Source organism: Rattus norvegicus, chromosome 15 (assembly GCF_036323735.1).
Source record: "Rattus norvegicus strain BN/NHsdMcwi chromosome 15, GRCr8, whole genome shotgun sequence".
NCBI lineage: Eukaryota > Metazoa > Chordata > Mammalia > Rodentia > Muridae > Rattus > Rattus norvegicus.
In genome coordinates, this window is record NC_086033.1 from 57,980,938 (window position 1) to 57,999,272 (window position 18,335).

At 45.9% G+C, this 18,335-nt stretch overlaps 1 protein-coding gene across 1 annotated transcript in view; it reads right to left on the minus strand.

Moving 5' to 3' along the window:
- LOC134482155 (uncharacterized) overlaps positions 1-18,335 on the minus strand; it is a 175,220-nt gene that overhangs the window by 99,444 nt on the left and 57,441 nt on the right. The window lies entirely within an intron of this gene.

Below are 18,335 nucleotides of genomic sequence, written 5' to 3' on the forward strand. Positions count from 1 at the left end.
TTATCTATAAATAACACTAAAACTACACTGTGGTCATCCTGCCAGGAACATGACTCTTGAACGGGAGGGAACAAGCAAGCAACAAAGGGAAGAAAGCAAACAGTCCTATGAGGAAAGTAAGAAGTGAAGTGCTCCATCTCGTACACGCACACACACACACATACATGCACACACACACACACATAGACACACACAGACACACAGACACACACACGCACACACACACGCACACACACACGCACACACACACATAGACACACATATACAGACACACACACATACACATAGACACACACAGACACACACACACACGCACATAGACACACATATACAGACACACACACACACATATTAGAGGGAATGACGTGATCAGGAAGTGTAGGAAAATGAAGATGGCTAATTAAGGTTAAACATAATACCAAATGTGTATTTTATGTTGCCACACTACAAATACTTCCCAGGGGCATGAGTTCAGTATCATAAAGAGTAGAGTTTAAGTCTTGATGTCGTAAAAAAAAATGGTTTGTTTATTTATGATTAATGAAAGAGAGAAAGAGAGAGGGGGGAGGGAGGAAGGGAGGGGAGAGAGGGAGGGAGGGAAGGGGAGAGAGAGAGAGAGAGAGAGAGAGAGAGAGAGAGAGAGAGAGAGAGAGAGAACACATGCCACGGTATGTCTGTGGAGGTCAGAGGACAACTTGCAACTTCTGGGAAGTACTAATTTCCTTCCATCTCATTGAGACAAGGTCTCTCGTTACTGCTCTGCCATGCACTTCCAGCTTCCAATGATTCCTGTCTCATTCCCACCTTGATGTCAGAGTGCAAAGATTATAGATGTGTCTTACCTTACCTGGTCTGCTGATCGGGCTCAGGCCACCGGGCCTGTGCAGCAGGTGTTTATACCGTCTGCATTTCTCTGGTCTGTGGCCAACACTTATTATCTCTGTAATTTTGAATAATTTCAAAATGCCTTTCTTCGTTTGGAAACTGGAGATGCTAACAGCATGGGGCTCATAGAGCTAATGTAAGAGAATTATCTGTACCAGTACCCAGATAGAAGCCACTTAAAAACACTAACCAGTTTTGCTAGTTGGAGGCAAATACAATGACATTTCCCCACAGTGTGCATGGCAGTGGTGGGGTGTTTCCTTTGTGATTCAGCTGAACTGTGCCTGGGCATGGTGTCCTCAGCCCCTCTTGGAAGAGGTGCTGCTGCTTCTCTTCCTTAAAGTCATTCTTGCTGCCCTGAGCGTACACACACACACACACACACACACACACACACACGCACACGCACGCACACGCACACGCACATATACACACACATTTTTTCCCTTTGAGATGGCAATGAAATAGCAGAATTTTTATATTGTCTATGTCTAATAGGACTGAAAAAGGGGACAACAGAACCAATGATGGGAAATGGTAAACTGTTAGGTAAATGAGCTGAATTGTTGACAAGAAAGGGTAAAGTCCCTGAGCACCAGAGAGAGACAAGAAGAGCAACCCAGCCTTACAGAGGACAGTCCTACAGAGGATGGTCCTACAGAGGATGATCCTACAGAGGACAGTTCTCCAGAGGACACTTGGGCACAGACAAAGGTGAGGGAAGTGAGACTGAGATGACGGGTATGAGGAGTCCTCTAAAGTGGGCCCTGAGATCCATCCCATCTGCAGACAGCAAACCCTATTGCTGACACCGAGAAGTGCTGCTGACAGGAGCCTGGTATGGCTGTCCTCTGAGATGCTCTGACAGCACCTGACTCATAGATGATAGATTTATGAGATGCAGATACTCACAGCCAACCATCGGACTGAGCCCAGGGACTCCAATGGAAGAGTTAGGGGAAGGACTATAGGAGCTGAAGGGGATAGCAACCCCATAGGAAGAACAACAATGTCAACTAAACAATCAAACTAACAATATAAACTAACCCCCCCAGAGCTCCCAGGGACTGAACCACCAACCAGAGAGTACACACGGGGGAGACCCATGGCTTCAGCTGCATCGGTAACAGAGGATGAATGGCCTTATCTGGCATCAGCGGGAGGGGAGGCCCTTGGTCCTGTGGAGGCTCGATGCCCCAGTGTAGGGGAATGTCAGGGAGGGAAGATGGGAATGGATAGGTGGGTGGGGGAACACCCCCACCCAAGCAGATAAGGGGGGATGGAATAGGTGGTTTGTGGAGGGGAAACCAGGAAGGGGGATTACATTTGAAATGTAAATAAAATAACCAATAAAAAAGTAAATAAAGTGGGCCCTGACACACTTGGATATCTCACTGGCCTCTGTGGCTGTGTCACCCAAGGACTGCTCCTCACTTTCCCTCTCAGAAGAACGTTGTTATTGCAGGAAATAGAGCGGGTCATCTCAGGCCCAGGCTCACCAGGGCCAGGTGACAGTGGGGGAGCTCTGGGAAGAGCTTCCTGTCTCATGGAGCTTTTAGAATATGGATCCCCGGCTCTGGTTCTCTGGAGACCGAGGCAGGAAGATCTTCAGTTCCAGGGCGGCAGAGATTTCCTGGTGGACCTCAGAGCATCCGGAGGAGAGGGGGATCCGGGTGTGATGGAGTGTCCCCTGCAGCCACTGCTGCTGCCACCTACTTGGTGGCAGCCTGTCCCTCGGTGCTGAGTCATTGTAACTCACTGTTCTCCATACCAAAGGTCTGAGAAACGTCTCGGAGCACTGATGGCTCCTTCTGTCTTTCTAGTCTGCATGTTTGTTCTTCCTCCCCTTCCTCTCCATTATTCATTACTTCCTCTTTATCTCTTCTCTGTCTTCTCTCCATCCTTCCTTCTCTTTTATATCTTCCTCTTCACCAAAAGCACATTTCCTATTATGGCCCCTTCCTCCTGATCAGTTTCTCCATGGCTGGTTCCCGCAGTTCTAGCGACTGAGCCTGGGGCTTGGTGCTCAGTCACTCTCGGCTGAGCCACCACTCCAGCCTGGCATGTGCTTTCTTAAAAGGACGGAAATTGAAGTATTTTAGCCACTTCTCTTTGATTTCTGAGTTGGTATAAGCAGACTTTTCTCTAGTGTGTTTATCTCTGGTCCATCCTAAAGGCTGACTTTAGTGAACATCTTCTGTTTTGTTTCTGGATTTCCCCACCCCTCCCTCCCTTTTGTTTTGCTATCTACATTTGTGTTGTTCTTGTGACGTGACAGCACTTAAATAAACAGAATCAAATGGTGAACTGTGTAAGATTGACGTCTGACGTATGTACGTATGAGGTGGTAATTGTTTAGGAGACAAAATTAAATCTTTGTTTATGAAAGAAACCCATTGTGATATCTGTTGTGCCTGTTCCAAGGAATCACAACACAGTCAAATGCCAGAGTTCTGTGTAGCCATGAGGAAACATTTCAAAGATTTATTTTTATAATTTTTGTTTTATGTGAATGTGTGCTACGTGTGTGCAGGTGCCTGGAGAAGCCAGAAGAGGGTGCTGGGCTCCTCTGGAGCTGGAGTTAGACCTGCCCAGTGAGGAAAGATGCTGGGAATTGAACTTGGGTCCCCAGAAAAGCAGCAAATTCTCTTAACTAATGAGCCATCTCAGCTGGCTAGGAAATATTGTAGAGACTATCTGTTTGTATGACTAAGTTCCTAAGTGAAAGAAATGGATCAATGAACCTAAGACCTTATGTATTTACATACAATTTTTTGTAAATATATATATATATGTGTGTGTGTATATATATATATATATACATACATATATATATATTCTTAGCATGTTTTAGTCATGCATAATGGGGTAGACTCATTCATACTTGATGTCGTACATTTTGACCGTATTCACCCCGTTACCCTGTCCACTGCTCCCTCCCCCAACCCTTTACCGCTATTCCTTTTCCCAACTGGAACCCTCTTGCTTTCGTGTTTTTTTTTTTTTTTTTTTTTTTTTTTTTTGGTTCTTTTTTTTTTTTTTTTTTTCGGAGCTGGGGACTGAACCCAGGGCCTTGCGCTTCCTAGGTAAGCGCTCTACCACTGAGCTAAATCCCCAGCCCCTCGTGTTTATTTTTTTAATCCATATTTTGTAAATATTCCTGTAAAGGAAATTGTGGAGAGCTCTTGGGGCTGCTTCTAGGAATTTGGCAGGAATTTGATATTGGGCTGGGACAATGAAGTAGACTCAAGGCAAACATGGCCGAGGATTGTATTCCTTGTATCTGGATCATTCTGAGAAACCACTAGATGTGGTGACCACAGATGATTTTGTTTATTGCCCTGAGTTTTACTCTGCTTGTTCCTTGCCCACTCTGCTTATGCATTAAGGACTGACCAAATTCTTTGTATGTATCTGGAATAATATAAAAGCAGACTGGAAAAAATTAAACTTGCCTTCAGCCTCAGAACTGGCTCGGGTCATGCTACAGTGTTGTCTAATTGTCCTCCCTCCTGCCCGGGAGAACCTGTTGACTGACTGAACTGGCTTGGTCAGGAAATATACACAACAGAGAGTTTAAATTCGACGTTTCTGGGAACTGAAATCTTAAGTGACCTTACTTTGTTGAGTTTTTGTTTTCCCCAAATTTTATTTGAAGCACAAACACATTTGTAATTAGGAGAAAATTGCTATTTTGAAAATAAAATCAAACCCGGAAAAGTGCACCCAGAATTACTTTTCTGGTCGCTGGAGAAGATCCGTCTTTTCTGGAGTTGAAATTGCCGGAGGTGGGAGTGTAGAGAATTCCCTGGGCTCTGGGCTTCGAAGGCTCCAAGTACTGTGAGCAGGTGTGTTATTTGCTTTGATTGTGTGAATACTCTGGTTTCTTATCGACCTCTAAATTCTTCAGATCACTGCAGTTTAGTTTAAAGAAGTTTCGTTACAGTCACTTAAAATAGATTTAGTAGATTTTCTCGGATTTAGTAGATTTCCCCCTCTACTTAAATAGAAGGCTGTATGACTGTAAGCGAGGTGGCCCGCCAGTTTCTGGCAGTCAGGGGATTCATTTCCCTATACGTTTCCCAACTTGTATGAATAAGAAGCTTTTGTTACTCATAAATCCTTCATGCTATGCTTGGGAAAGCAATGGCAAGCCACACTGAGATTTAGGGGAATGCTCACACCAGGGTGTCATCTGTGACCCCAGCTATATGAGACCCCCATGAAAGAGGCCCCAGGCCACAGCCAGCGCCTGCAGAGAGAGCTTCCTGACAAGGTGCTGAGGTGAGCGTGGTGTGAAAACTTTTCCCAGCTTTTACATTGTTTGGGTCACAAGCATGCCTTTTCTTGGTTGGCCCGAGAATAGGTCACAATGTCAGGAAGACAGGAACCTATGTTGTATGCTCTGTTCTTGGATACTACTTACGTATATTCAGTGTGTGGACCGTGGCACGCGTCTGGAATCAGAAAACAAATTTCTAGAATGGGTTCTTGCCCTCCTTATTGAGGCAGAGCCTCCTTCCCTGCTCCTCCGGCTATGTGTGTACCCCACGCAGGCTGACCCAAGAGCTTCCAGGCTATTCCCTCTCTGCCTCCCACCTTATTAGAAGTGTGCTTTGTTAGCATCAGAACCGTCTACGGCCAGCCAGAAGATGTTTACAGTCAGTTACTGAACCCAGCAATGACGTCATCCCTAGACCACAAGGGGATGACGACCCTCCTGTGTCCATTGCCGTGGCACGTCCTGCGCATGCGTTATTCTGCATCCCCCTGCGTTACCTACATCATGGCCTAGATAAAAGACATGGATCCCAGCACGTAGCGCTCACTCCCCCCCCCTCCCGTTTCCCCTTCTCTCCCCCTCTCCCCTTCTCTCTTCCCCTCTCTTGTTCCCCTTCCCCCTCCTCACCTTCAGGGGCGCCTCTGTCAATAAAGACTTCTCAAGTGAGAACTAAGCTGGCTTGGCATGATCTGTTCAGGAATATGCCGCCTCATCTAACACTGGTTGCATTATTTTTAAAAAGTTTAATATTTTAAAAATTGTATTTTGTTTTTTGCTACTACTAGGAAATTGAACCTGGGCTCTCATACACACAAGTCACTTGTGTCGTTGTACCACAGAATTACATTTCCCAGCCACGATGGTTTACCCTTAGGCACAGCTCAAGGATTGCTGGGTTTACACATGAGAGGCACCATATTTGTTTGTTTGTTTGTTTTAAAAGAGCGTTTCTGGGACCAAATTCTGGTTATCAGGCCTATATCCACTGAGCCATCTCCCTGGCCCTGGTCTTGTGTTTCAGATGGATAACTCTCACAGTTATACACATCCCTCTAAAAGGAAACCTTTGCCTTGAAATGTAAAGCCATACTTGTTTGAGCCGCACCAAACTTTTACAGACAGACACGTTAGTTTCTGAATGGTTTTGGAAAGACAAGACTGGTGAAACAATTGTTTATGTAGAGGTTTGTAAAAAACTCCCAGAGTGGCGATCCTTCACACCATTGGTGAAGGAACAGTGCTTGAGGGGTTGTAAGAGAGATGCTCAGCGACAGATAGGCAGCTCGTAGAACTGAGGAGATCACAGGAAGGTTATGTTAACAATCACATCACCCAAACCACAAGGCAAAGGCAAGTAGGCATTCATTCTTTGTAGCTCCGGCAACCTGAGTGCTCAAAGGGTGGTCAGCCAGCCAGAGATCTAAATTCTGGTGACCACACGCGGTGTAATGAACGGTACATGCCGATTCTGGGGACACTTCAGAATGGCCATGAAGCAATGTTCCTGGTCAGCTACAACTAACTCTTCTGGCCCTGGGAGTGCTTTGGAAGCACCAGGCCAACCACATCTGATTTATTGACAGGCTGAGAAGCACCGCGTGTATCGTTAGATGGGCCGTCTGTCATCCAGAGTGCTGGTCTCTGAGCGTGTGTCTGAGGTTCTTGGGTGATTATACCAAGGTTTAAGCGTTCACTGAAAAGGGGTCTGGAGAGGCCGCTCAGCAGTTAAATGCACTTGCTGCTTTTTCAAAAGACCTAAGTTCAGTTCCCAGCATCAACATGGGGTTGCTCACAACCATTTGTTAACTCTAGTTCTAGGAGATTTGAATCCCTCTTCTGGCCTTTCTGGGTCCCGGGCATATATGTGGTACACAGATTTATCTACAGGCAAAACACCTTTATAGTAAAGTGAAAACGAGAGAGAGAGAGAGAGAGAGAGAGAGAGAGAGAGAGAGAGAGAGAGAACACACAATCACATCCATTTATGTCTTAGCCTTAAGGAAGAAGGAAATTGTGACAGGTCCAACAGGGATGAAATATGATACACTACATGATTCTACCCTGGTGACCTGCCCAGATTAATACAGACAGACAGTAGAAAGGTTTCCAGGGGCTGGAGAAAGGGAGTTACCCTTTACTGAGTACAGGATTTCAGTCTGGGGAAGCAGAGCTCTAGGGAGTGTACAATGGAAATGTACTAAACTCCTGGAAAGTGGTCAGGATGAAGCCAGCCATGGTCATCCCAGCACAAGTAAGCCAGCCTGGAGTACATGGTAAATTCCAGTCTGGGTTAGACCCTATCTTAAAGAAACCAACAAAAAAGAAAACGAGAAAAGAAAATGCATGGGGTGGTGAGCTTTATAGTATATGCTTGTATCACAAATAAAAATGAATTTAAGAAATGTTAGCTACCCTATGAGTTGACATAAAACTTTGGAGATGTGTAGTTTTGCTCTCAAGATGGTACACTCTCTTCTGGTGAAAGGAGCCCTGTTTGAGCAGTCTGACTGTGGTAGGGAACAAATTCTAGTGGAGCCTGAATTCAGGGGCCAGGCCTGTCACACAGCCATAGGCTGAAGGGCCGGGCATCCTGCCAGGGGTCAGCCGGCACACGGAGGGAGCTAGACAGTGTGAGTGGCAGTTCATAATGAATTCGTCTATTAGATTCTGTTGCAAGCTCCACTCTGCTTCTCTCTCATGGCAGAAGTGCATAACCGGTGGGTTTCCCCAGCCTAGAACCACTTCCCACAACAGAGTCCTGCTCTTCCGACAGGGACCGCTTGCTCGCCGAGCCACTCTACCCACTGGCAGGCCAGAGGCCCCAGGACACCTCTGCCAGAAGCAGGGCAAGGTCATCAAAAGGAATTGCTGACTCTGACTTTGAAGCCCCAAGTTTCAAAGTGCCCCATGCTTAAGGCAGCCCTGAATGAATTCAGGGCCGTGAGTGCGCCAGGCCTGGCAGCGCGGGAGCTTGGACACATCGCAGCGGTGACCTGGTGCCACTCCAACCCAAACAGATTTGTCACAGCCGCACAGGCTTCCAGCGCAGCCAGAGCAGCATTGTGTCTGACAAACCAGGCCTCTGTCAGGACAAAGGGGGCTCTTAGAACTCGCTCTGCCTTGGCTCCTTCACACCCAGAAAGAGCCGGGGGACCTCTTTTGTCCGCCTGGGGAAAACAAAAGCGATTCATTTCGGCCTCTCACCAGCACTAAACTACATTCTTTGCGGCCAGCCAATGCAGGGAGGCCTTGCAGCCAGTTATCCAGAGCCGGGCTTACCCAGAGCCTGCTGAGGGCCAGGGACTATTCTAGGCACGGTTAATCCTCCCAACAAAGCCATGGTGAAGGGATTATCTCCACTGTAGTCATGTGGAAACTGAGGCGGGTAGAGGGGAAGGTCACTCGGCTGGTGACCAATAGCAGAGCCAGAATCGCTATGGATGCTCAGATGACTGAGCCCTGAGTTGACTGCTGTTTCCAACATAGCCCGGCTACGCATCTCATAGGCCAAAACAGTTCTTCTCCTAGAACGTTCGTCTGCGGCCATACCGACTGGGAAGGTCTGGGGTGTTCCTGATACTCTCTGAGCACACATGACAAACTGAGCAAAACTAAAAAATTAAAAAAAAAATGCAAGGAGATTGGGATTCATAGAGATTTTTCTAAATTTCTTCCATTTATTTATTTTTTTTTTATTTTTATGATACAGAGTCTTACTTTATGATACGTAGTCTTGGCTGGCCTGTAACTCCATAGTGGGAGATCAAGCAGGCCTTGAACTCACAGAGGTCCATCTGCTTCTGCCTCCAGGGTACTGGGATTAAGGTATGTGCCACCACACCTAGGAATGCGTTACCGAGCTGGCTCCGTGGTTAGGCAGTTCTGACTGCTCTTCTAGAGGACCCGAGTTCAGTTCCCAGCACCTGTAACCCCAACCTCAGGGAACCTGACTCCTGGCTCTGTAGGTACCTGCAGTCTCTCTTACACACACACACACACACACACACACACACACACACCTTTTTAAGTCACAGAAAACGTCCCTATTCTTTTAAGCCACGGGGGGTGGGGTATCCCTTTTTAATAAAAGCATGTTTATTACATGGTAACTTTCTGACAGGCAGAACATCTGAAGTGGTAATCCTGTGATGGGCAGATGCTCCTACTGAGCATGCTCCTTCCGGCTTCCCTGTCGAGGTGCCCCATAAGGCATTTCTGGCCTTACCTGAAGAAATGTGCTTTCCCTTACTATTTTCATTATAGCCGGCCAGCACATGCCTGACAGAAGCAACGGAAAGGAGGAAAAGCTGAGTTTGCCTCACAGTGTCCAAAGATCTGTCTACCATCGCTTGGGCTGGTTGTTGGACCTGTGTGCTGAGTGTTGTGGCGGGAACGCACATCATAGGAGGCTGCCTAACCTATGTGCTGGTATTTCATCCAGGCTCCGCCCCACAGTTACCTGGCAACAGCCAGGTGTGCCTGACTCAATATAAAAGAGGCTGCTTGCCTCTCCCTCTCACTGGGAAATGTCCTCTCCACAGGGCACCTCCAGTGACCTAGCTTCCCTTCCATGTGTAAGAATCCCACTGCCTCCTAAGAACGTTACTGGCTGCCAACCAAAGCCATGTGATCCCTGGGGAGACATTGAAGGATCAACCGGAACAAAGTCAGATGAGAGTCTCTGGTACGGCGTGAGTCCAAATTCCCCTCCACAAACCCAATAGGGGTTACTACTGATTGTCAGCCTCCGACTCCAAACAGCCACCTCCCACCTCACAACCTTTTGTGTCACATTATCTACTGGTGTTTTATACACAATCTAGGCACTAACTTAGAAAATCAAGTTTTTGAATCACCCAAGTTTCAGATTCTGGTTTTTGTTTGTTTGTTTGTTTGTTTTGTTTTGTTTTGAGGAAGGAGATGAATACAGTGGCCATTGTCTTTTAAGGTCACTTCATGGGGGTGTCTTAGTTAGGGTTTCTGTTGCTGTGATGAACACCATGACCAAAAGCAAGTTGGGAGGAAAGGGTTTGTTTCATCACTGTTCATCACTGAAGGAAGTCAGGACAGGAACTCAAACAGGGCAGGAACCTAGAGACAGGAGCTGATGCAGAGGCCATGGAGGGGTGCTGCTTACTGGCTTGCTCCCCATGGCTTGTTCATCCTGCTTTCTAAAGAAGCCAGAACCACCAGCCCAGGGATGGCACCACCCATAAAGGGCTGGGCCCTCCACCATCAATCACTGATTAAGAAAATGCCCTACAGGCTTTCCTGCAGTCTGATCTTACAGAGGCAGTTTTCTCAATCAAGGCTCCCTCCTCTCAGATGTCTTTAGCTTGTGCCAAGTTGTCCTAAAGCTATCCAGCACAGGGACAGTTTGGAAGCAAGATCATAAATCAAAAGCAAAAGATTTAAAAGTCTAACAGGGATGCTAAGGAAGCAGAGGAGGGTAGAGGAAGGGAAGGAGGAGGGAGAGGAGGGGCAAGTATTTGAGTTTTCACTGTTTACCCAGGCGCTGGGTACTAGAGATTCAGTGATGTGTCCCCCAGGGTTCTAACCAAAACAAGTTGCTTCATGCAAGTTGCTGGAGGGAGTACTTGCAGACATAGCTGGAGCCAGTGCAGGAGATGCAGAAGACCCAGCAGTGTTTGGAAAGTGGCTACCAGTGCTAAGCCTAGAGCAGCAAAGGAAACAAGCAAAGAGTTCTTGTGGTCACAGCAGGGCTTCCAGGAATGTTGGTGAAGAGTGTGCAATAATCAATACCCATGGCATTGTTAAATCCCAGTGCACACTGGAAGGCCAGAGAGAGTCCTGGGATACGGTTCTTAGACTGTATGGTGCATAGAACAGGGAGAAACATGATGGAATAGGTCTGGGGATAGAAGCAGAGATTCTCCAGCACAAGTGCTTAGAACCAACGCCAGAGAAATAGGCAGTGGAGACGTCTGAGAGCAAGGCCAGCTTCCTGCCTTAGACCTTAGGTCTCCAGAGATTGAATCTCTATTAGGTCAGAGTCTGATGTTCACATTCGAGTAGGGAGGACCCATTTCTGAACATGTAGGAATTAAAAGAACACTTGTGTTTTCGGAGGTACGCTAGGTCTGGTGGCCTCAGAAGTCCAGGCCTGACAGTAACCACCGTGGCCTTTTGATCTTGGCTCTGATGGTGTCCGATCTGAATTTCTCTAAGTTCTCAGTAACCAACCACCATGGCCCTAGCAGGGGAAGCCAGATAAGAGAGAGGCAGTGTTTCCCTGAATAAGAGAGCGACTACTCTCAGGATCACGTAGGGATTTGCTTGAAACAATGGGAAGCTAATTTTAAAACCATACTTATTCATTAAAACAGGTCTGCCCAAATCTGCCCCAAGCACGATACCTCATGTACCCTTTGAAAGTAATAAGACACAGCTTAAATTAGACAGCCTGTAACTCTTTTTGTTTTGTTTTGTTTTTAATTGCTTCCTGGCATTCTGTGCAGTCAGTTTAATTAGCTGAGGTTTTACTGAATGCCTCTGTGAGATATGTGTGTGAGCCTAGGCACCAGGGGGGTCTACTTAGAGATTACTCTGCCTCTCACCTTCTTCCTGCCTGAGGTAAGGAGAAAGTGAGGAAGGTCAAAGGTCAGGGACACTTGAAAAGGTGAATCCCCTGCTGCTGAATGAAGAAGTGGGAGAAAGAATGGCAGGACCATTGGCTTTGGTGCCTTGTTTGTTTGTTTGTTTTGCTAACCTTGTTTCTGTTTGCTCATCCACGAAGTGGACACAATACTTCCTTGGACTGAGGATTAAACATGAAGAAACACAAAGCAATCCAAACTATGAAGTACTCTCAAAAATAGTTATTTCTTTCTCTAATTGAGGGGAACAGGGTTCCAGTAGGAAGTGAGGACGGTCCCTGGCTTCGACAGATGACCAGAGAGTTCTGTTGGTTTCCCCGTGTGTTTGTAACAAAGATACCAACCTGGGTGGCCTAGAAACAAAACCTGTGCCACAGCTCAAGAGCCCCGGGCGTTGGCAGGGCTTTGAGGGAGAATCTGCCCCACGTTTCAACCCCAGCTATCTGGGGTTTCTGGAATAGTGTGTGTGCATGCCCACAGAAACCGGAAAGGTCATTGGATCCTCTGGAGTTTGACTCACAGGCAGTCATGTGCTGCCGGTGTAAGGCCAAGACCTGATCTCAGATCCTCTGCAAGAGCAGTCAGTGCTTTTAACCACCGAGCCAGTCCTTGAAATTTCATTTTTTTTGTAACAACATTGATCATGTTGGATCAGAGCCCACCGTAACTTTTCTTAACCTTAGATCATGAAGTACACGTACATGCTTGTGTGTGTAAACACATGCCACGGTGAATGTGGAGGTCAGAGGACAACCTTTGGTAGTTGGTTCATACCTATCACTTTGTCGTCTAGGCTGGCTGACCCGCCTAAGTCCAGACAGCCAATTATCTGGTCTTCAATTCCGTATCTCCACAGGGGTACTAGAATTATTGAAACATGAAGATTCCAGGTCCTCAGGTTTACGTATTTCGTTTTTTACCCACTGGGCCATTTTGCTGGCCCCAAGGTATGTCATTTCAGTTTGTTAGATTCTTTCTGAGAGTTTCTATCATTTGTCAAGTGCTGAACAAAATTTTCAGTGTTCGGGGCAAAGTTAAATACGTTTTATGGGAAGCAGTTGGTTTGTATTGAGCTTCCGTATGAGGCCCCAACAGACTAAAACAGGCTCTTGAACTAAAGTTCTGTGTCATCAGACTGAAACTAAGTTGTTATTCTGACTCTCAGAGAAACCAGGAGAGAGATAGTAGACAGAGGTCCAGGCTGGCGTCCCTGGTGTGAGGAGGAATACAAGCATTTCTTTCTGAGGAAGGTCTACTCCCTGCGAGATGCTTCTCCTTCCAGGTGCTCTACGGTTTTTATGAAAGGCTAGCAGAGCTCACCTCTCTTCTGAGGAGACGCTGGCAGACTCAGGCAGGGATCACGAGAAAAAGCCAACTTGGTTATTTAACTAAATTTGTTGAAGCTTTATCTTTTAATAGAAGATTTCAGGGAAAGGGACTGTAGTTTTCATTAGATTTTTTTTTTTTCAAAGAGGGATTGGGTTTCTATACAGGTGAAGAATCTTTTCCAGAGAGAAACATCAATAAGGGCTGGAGATGTAGCTCAGTGCTTGTCTACCATGCACCAGACCCTGGGTTTAGCCCTAGAAAACCCCCAATGTCATATCCCTTACCCCCCCACCTCCTCACCCTCCCACCCCCGCCACACAAACAAGTGTGGGAAAGAAACTTCAAACTTCAGACAGAGCGAGGGACCTGGGTTTCCTTTTTCTTTCCAGCTAAGTGAGAACTGGATGTGATGGAAGGAGCAGAGACTGAAGGCCCATTTACTTTGCAAGGGTTGTTCTTTTGTGCCTTTGAATCACACTAGGTACTTAACCAACATTGCTAAGTGTTTCTCAGGAAGCTAATTGGCTAGGAGACTCTTTTCAGAATTTCTGCTTGGGACTCAAACACTGGACCTGTCTAAAAGCAAGAGAACTGACTGCCCTTTCTCAGATGTCGTTTCCTGTTCTTGATTGTTCTTCCCCTTCCCAAGCTTACCAATCAGCTTGTTTGCCTTGAGCTGATTTTATTCTAGACCTGGCCAATCAATTCCCCGAGTAGTAGATCTCTCACAGAAGATGTGCAAGTAGGAGGTTGAGCCCTAACTCTCATAAAGGTTACAGAAGGGAAGACATTTTCTCTGACATCAGGATGAAGGCACATGTCCTATGTACCAGGGACACCCTGACCCCTGAATATGTGGCACAAAGACAGATAAAGGGTGAGCTTTCTATTTAGAGCCTTGACGAGGGGTTGACATGGCCTCTGTGTGGCTTTAATGGTGGGTGCTGTGTGTTGGGAGTAGTGTTGAGAAGTTGGCCCTGGTTCTCTGTCATTTTTAAGTCATGTTTCTAGCCCTCTGTCATTATCAGTGACTTGGTCCTATATCATTTAAGATTCCTAGTTACCAAAATTAACCTTGGGTTTAATTTTGCTTTACTCTCTCGTGTTTGTAACAGTCCTACCATTTCAACACCATAGAGTGAGACATGGGCTGTCTGTGGCCCTCTGGGCATGTCTACTTTCTGTCTCGTATGTGGTAGCTCTTAGTCCTCAGCTCAAGGCCCTATAGCCAGAAGACCTCACTGGATGACACTGTGTAAAGAGGTTGATAAAAATTAGGAGAGAATTAATGGGAGTTTGGGGTTGGCAAATAAAAGCAAATTTAAGGGAATTCTAGTCCCAAAACTGACATCTCCAATTCTAACATTTCTGAAAGTTAAACAGTATCATTCTAGGGGCATAACAGTAATCCATTCTTCATGTTGGAGTAATTAAAACTTATGGAAATTTGTGTCCTCAGGCAAGAAGGGCCTCTCTTGTGATCTGTGCTCATAAAACAATTCAGAAAGCGTCTACACTGTCCAAAAGAATGTTTTAGAAACCAGGACTGGAAAGCTAAGTTTCTGGTGCCAGCCCTCTGTTCCATAATGTATTTTGTGCCTGCAGCCAAGTCCCTTAAACTTTTGGTAACCCACCGTGTTATTTATGCTTGGTTTGTTTTTGTTCTAGAATGGGACATACGACATTGATCTCCTCAACCCACTCCACACAGGTGGAGATGCAATTACTAGCTGGGCTTTTGAAACACTGGGCCTCATCATGGAGGCCTGGTGCTGGGTTTAAAGGCCCAAGCCTGGCCTTTTATACCTCTTCCTTGCCTGGCCCGGAGATTCTCCCTCCACCTGGCATTCCTGGGAGTGGGACGAGGGGTAATCTGCAAGTCCTCTTGCTGTTGTACTAAAGCCAGGGTCTAGGATCTCAAACCTGTGCTGACCAAACACAGCTCTCACCTCAAAGGGGATGAGAGAGAGTTTATTCTGCAGTTAAATATGAATGATCATGGTCCAGGAACTCAGATTCAGGATGCCTCAAATACCATGTTCCCATGTAGTAGCAGTTTTATGCAGTCTTATAATTTAGAGAGCACAATACAATCAAGGCGTTTTCAAATCCATTGGTAGAAACATGGCAGGCGGGTGGCAGCTGACCAGGGTGGCTGTGGCTGCAGCCTTCAGACATTATCTGATCATGCCCTTTCCTTGTATGTTGATGGAAGTCTGTTAATACACACCAGAAGGAGTCATGTGATGGTCACGGGAGTCTTAGGTCAGACTGGTAAGTGGCAATGAGTGGCTATTAGAGATAATTTGGGTCTGGATGTGTAACGTTCCAACTCTCCATGCTTACAACGTTCTAGTTAGTCAGTTAACCTTGGAGAATCTTTAACACACAGTTGGCCTACCTCCCACCCCCATGCCTGGAACTTCTGTTCACACTTGAAGTTGGGTACGTGAGTGGCTATGCATATCAGTGTGTCTGTGGGCACACAGTAGCGGGAGGGTCCTAGCTCTTTTGTCCCTATGGTTTCACCATAAGATGATAAATGTTTGAAGACATAAATATACTCACCATGATTTGGACACCACAAAATGTCACATGAGTCCCCATGTGTCATATGATTCTCTAATGTCACATGACTCCCCATGTGTCCTATAATTCTCCAATGTCACATGATTCCCCATGTATCCTAAGATTCTCCATGAGCTTGTGTACTTTTTAACTCTTTATCTTAACTTTTATCTTAATTACATCCTGAGAACAGTAACAAACGTCCATGTAGACTTAGAAAAAGTGAAACATGGAAACAGTCCATGTTCCCAGAGTGCCCTATTTGTTTATTAAACCAATTTTCCATGTTGAGGGCTAGCAGTTGGGGCATATATGTTTTTTAGTTTCTCTGTTCTAGGTTTGTCTGAACTGGCCAAGTTACACATCACTTTCTTAACTCAGCTTCCAAATGGGGCAACGAAGAATTTATTTTATTTTTCTGGGCAATCAATACCATGTACTTGGGGATTTTGGACACAAGTCTGGCCCATCTGACACACTGCTGTTGACAGATGTGATTCAAATGTCAAACCCTCAGTACTTCGTCCACCACTTCATTTTTAAAAAGCTGGGTAGGGCATATTTGGCGAAATAAAATGTGTAACCTAATTTAAATTTCTTGCGAATTATTTTCATAGACTGAAATGTTATTATCTTTTCCTGAATGCCGCTCTTCCCCTAGTGTTTTACTTAGAAGACAATGCTCAAACATATCTATCCTGAAATAAATGAACTACTTTCTCCAGGTAGGTAAAAAGTAGAAGAAAGAGAAGAGGAAATGAAATGATATATGGAAGAGAACTTTTCTAGATCTGACTTGTATCCCCAGGCTGTGAACCCCAAAGTTAAGCAGATCTCCCAGGATCTGACTTGTATCCCCAGGCTGTGAACCCCAAAGTTAAGCAGATCTCCCAGGATCTGACTTGTATCCCCAGACTGTGAACCCCTAAGCTAAGCAGGTCTCCCAGGATCTGACTTGTATCCCCAGACTGTGAACCCCTAAGCTAAGCAGATCTCCCAGGATCTGACTTGTATCCCCAGGCTATGAACCCCAAAGCTAAGCAGATCTCCCAGGATCTGACTTGTATCCCCAGACTGTGAACCCCTAAGCTAAGCAGATCTCCCAGGATCTGACTTGTATCCCCAGGTTGTGAACCCCAAAGCTAAACAGAGTTGCTTTCGTTTGATGGCACTTGAGGGGATCAGATCAAACAACGCAGTTTGGAATTTATTCCAAACATACTGCTTCAAGTTCCGGATAAAAGGCAGGGAAAAATAAAACAGCATTATATACATGTGTGAAAATGTCATAGTGGAAATCTGTCATGTATAATTAATATACACTAATAAATAAAACAAAAAAAGCAGAGAAGAAAGAAAAAATAAGGAAGCTGTACCAGCCTCCATCCCACCCCACAGAGCAGAGCGAGGGCAGAAGAGAAAACCATGTTGGTGTTGCTAATGTTTGACTGGCCCAGCAAGCAGGAAGGTAAGAAAGGCAGGAAGCAGCTCGTGGTACTGATGTGGTCTGGGAGGTCTTAGAGGAACCTCCTGAAGCCAGCAGGGTGAGATTATGATGACAATACAGATGGCCTGTCCCCAAACACTGCCCTTTGCCATGGGAAGGTGCTGTAGTTAACCCCGGCAGAGACGGATGTAATAAGGTAAAGTTTAACATGCTCTCTAGGGGCTGAGATTTCTCATTGCTGACCAGAGGTAGTGTCTAGAACTTTCAGGGGGAAACTTGCTCTGGGCTGTCTCTCATAGGTTCATTGCCAATTAGTAACTACACCCAGACTATAAACCTTCAAAGTCAAAGCCATTTGTCCAGAGCTGATTGAATGATAAGGCTTTTAAGATGTCATTGGAAAAACCAGTAAATGTGATCTGGGGCCAGGGCGAGAAAGACATGAGTCTCTGGAACTTTCTGGACAAATGCTGCCAGTTACAAAGCCACTTAGAGTAGCCTGACCTATTTTCCCATAGCGGATATTATTCTCTGCACACACAAGGCATACCATACCGCCATCCATTTCTTCTCTCGACTGTCCTTTTATTTTCTGTTAGTGTTGACATCTTGAAGCTGCCTCACTAAATCTAGGCCCATGCAGAATAGTTTGTGTGTATCCCTTTATTTAGTCATCACAGTCACCTGGAAGGGGTTGCTGCCATTAACTCCATTTTAAAGCTAAGGAAGGGGCTGGGGAGGTGCTTAGTGTTAAGAGCAAGCGCTTCTGTTGGAGAGGACCTGAGCTCGTTCCCAGCACCCATGTCAGAGGGCTCACAGCTGCCTAAAACTGCAGCTCCAGGGGGATCTGGTGCCCCCCTCCTGGATTTTACAGGCACCTACATGCACATGTATGCACACTACCTCACCCCATCCCCGCCACATACACACATAATTAAAAAAAAATCTTTAAAGACAAGGGAACCCTCAGGAAATAAGGTCCCCGCTACAGTGGCCTAATAAAAGACAAGACAATCTATAGTCCAGGGTGATTTTACTTCACAGTCTGTTTCTGTAGCCCCGGCTCCGTGTTAACTTGTCGATTCTGCTTAACACGGCTTCTTAATTCTGAACTGAAAAGGAAATCTGATCCAAAGTAAATGAAAATCAATGGAATAACTGTAAATGTAAACACAGGGGCCAGTATCGTCACAGGGGATCATATTCA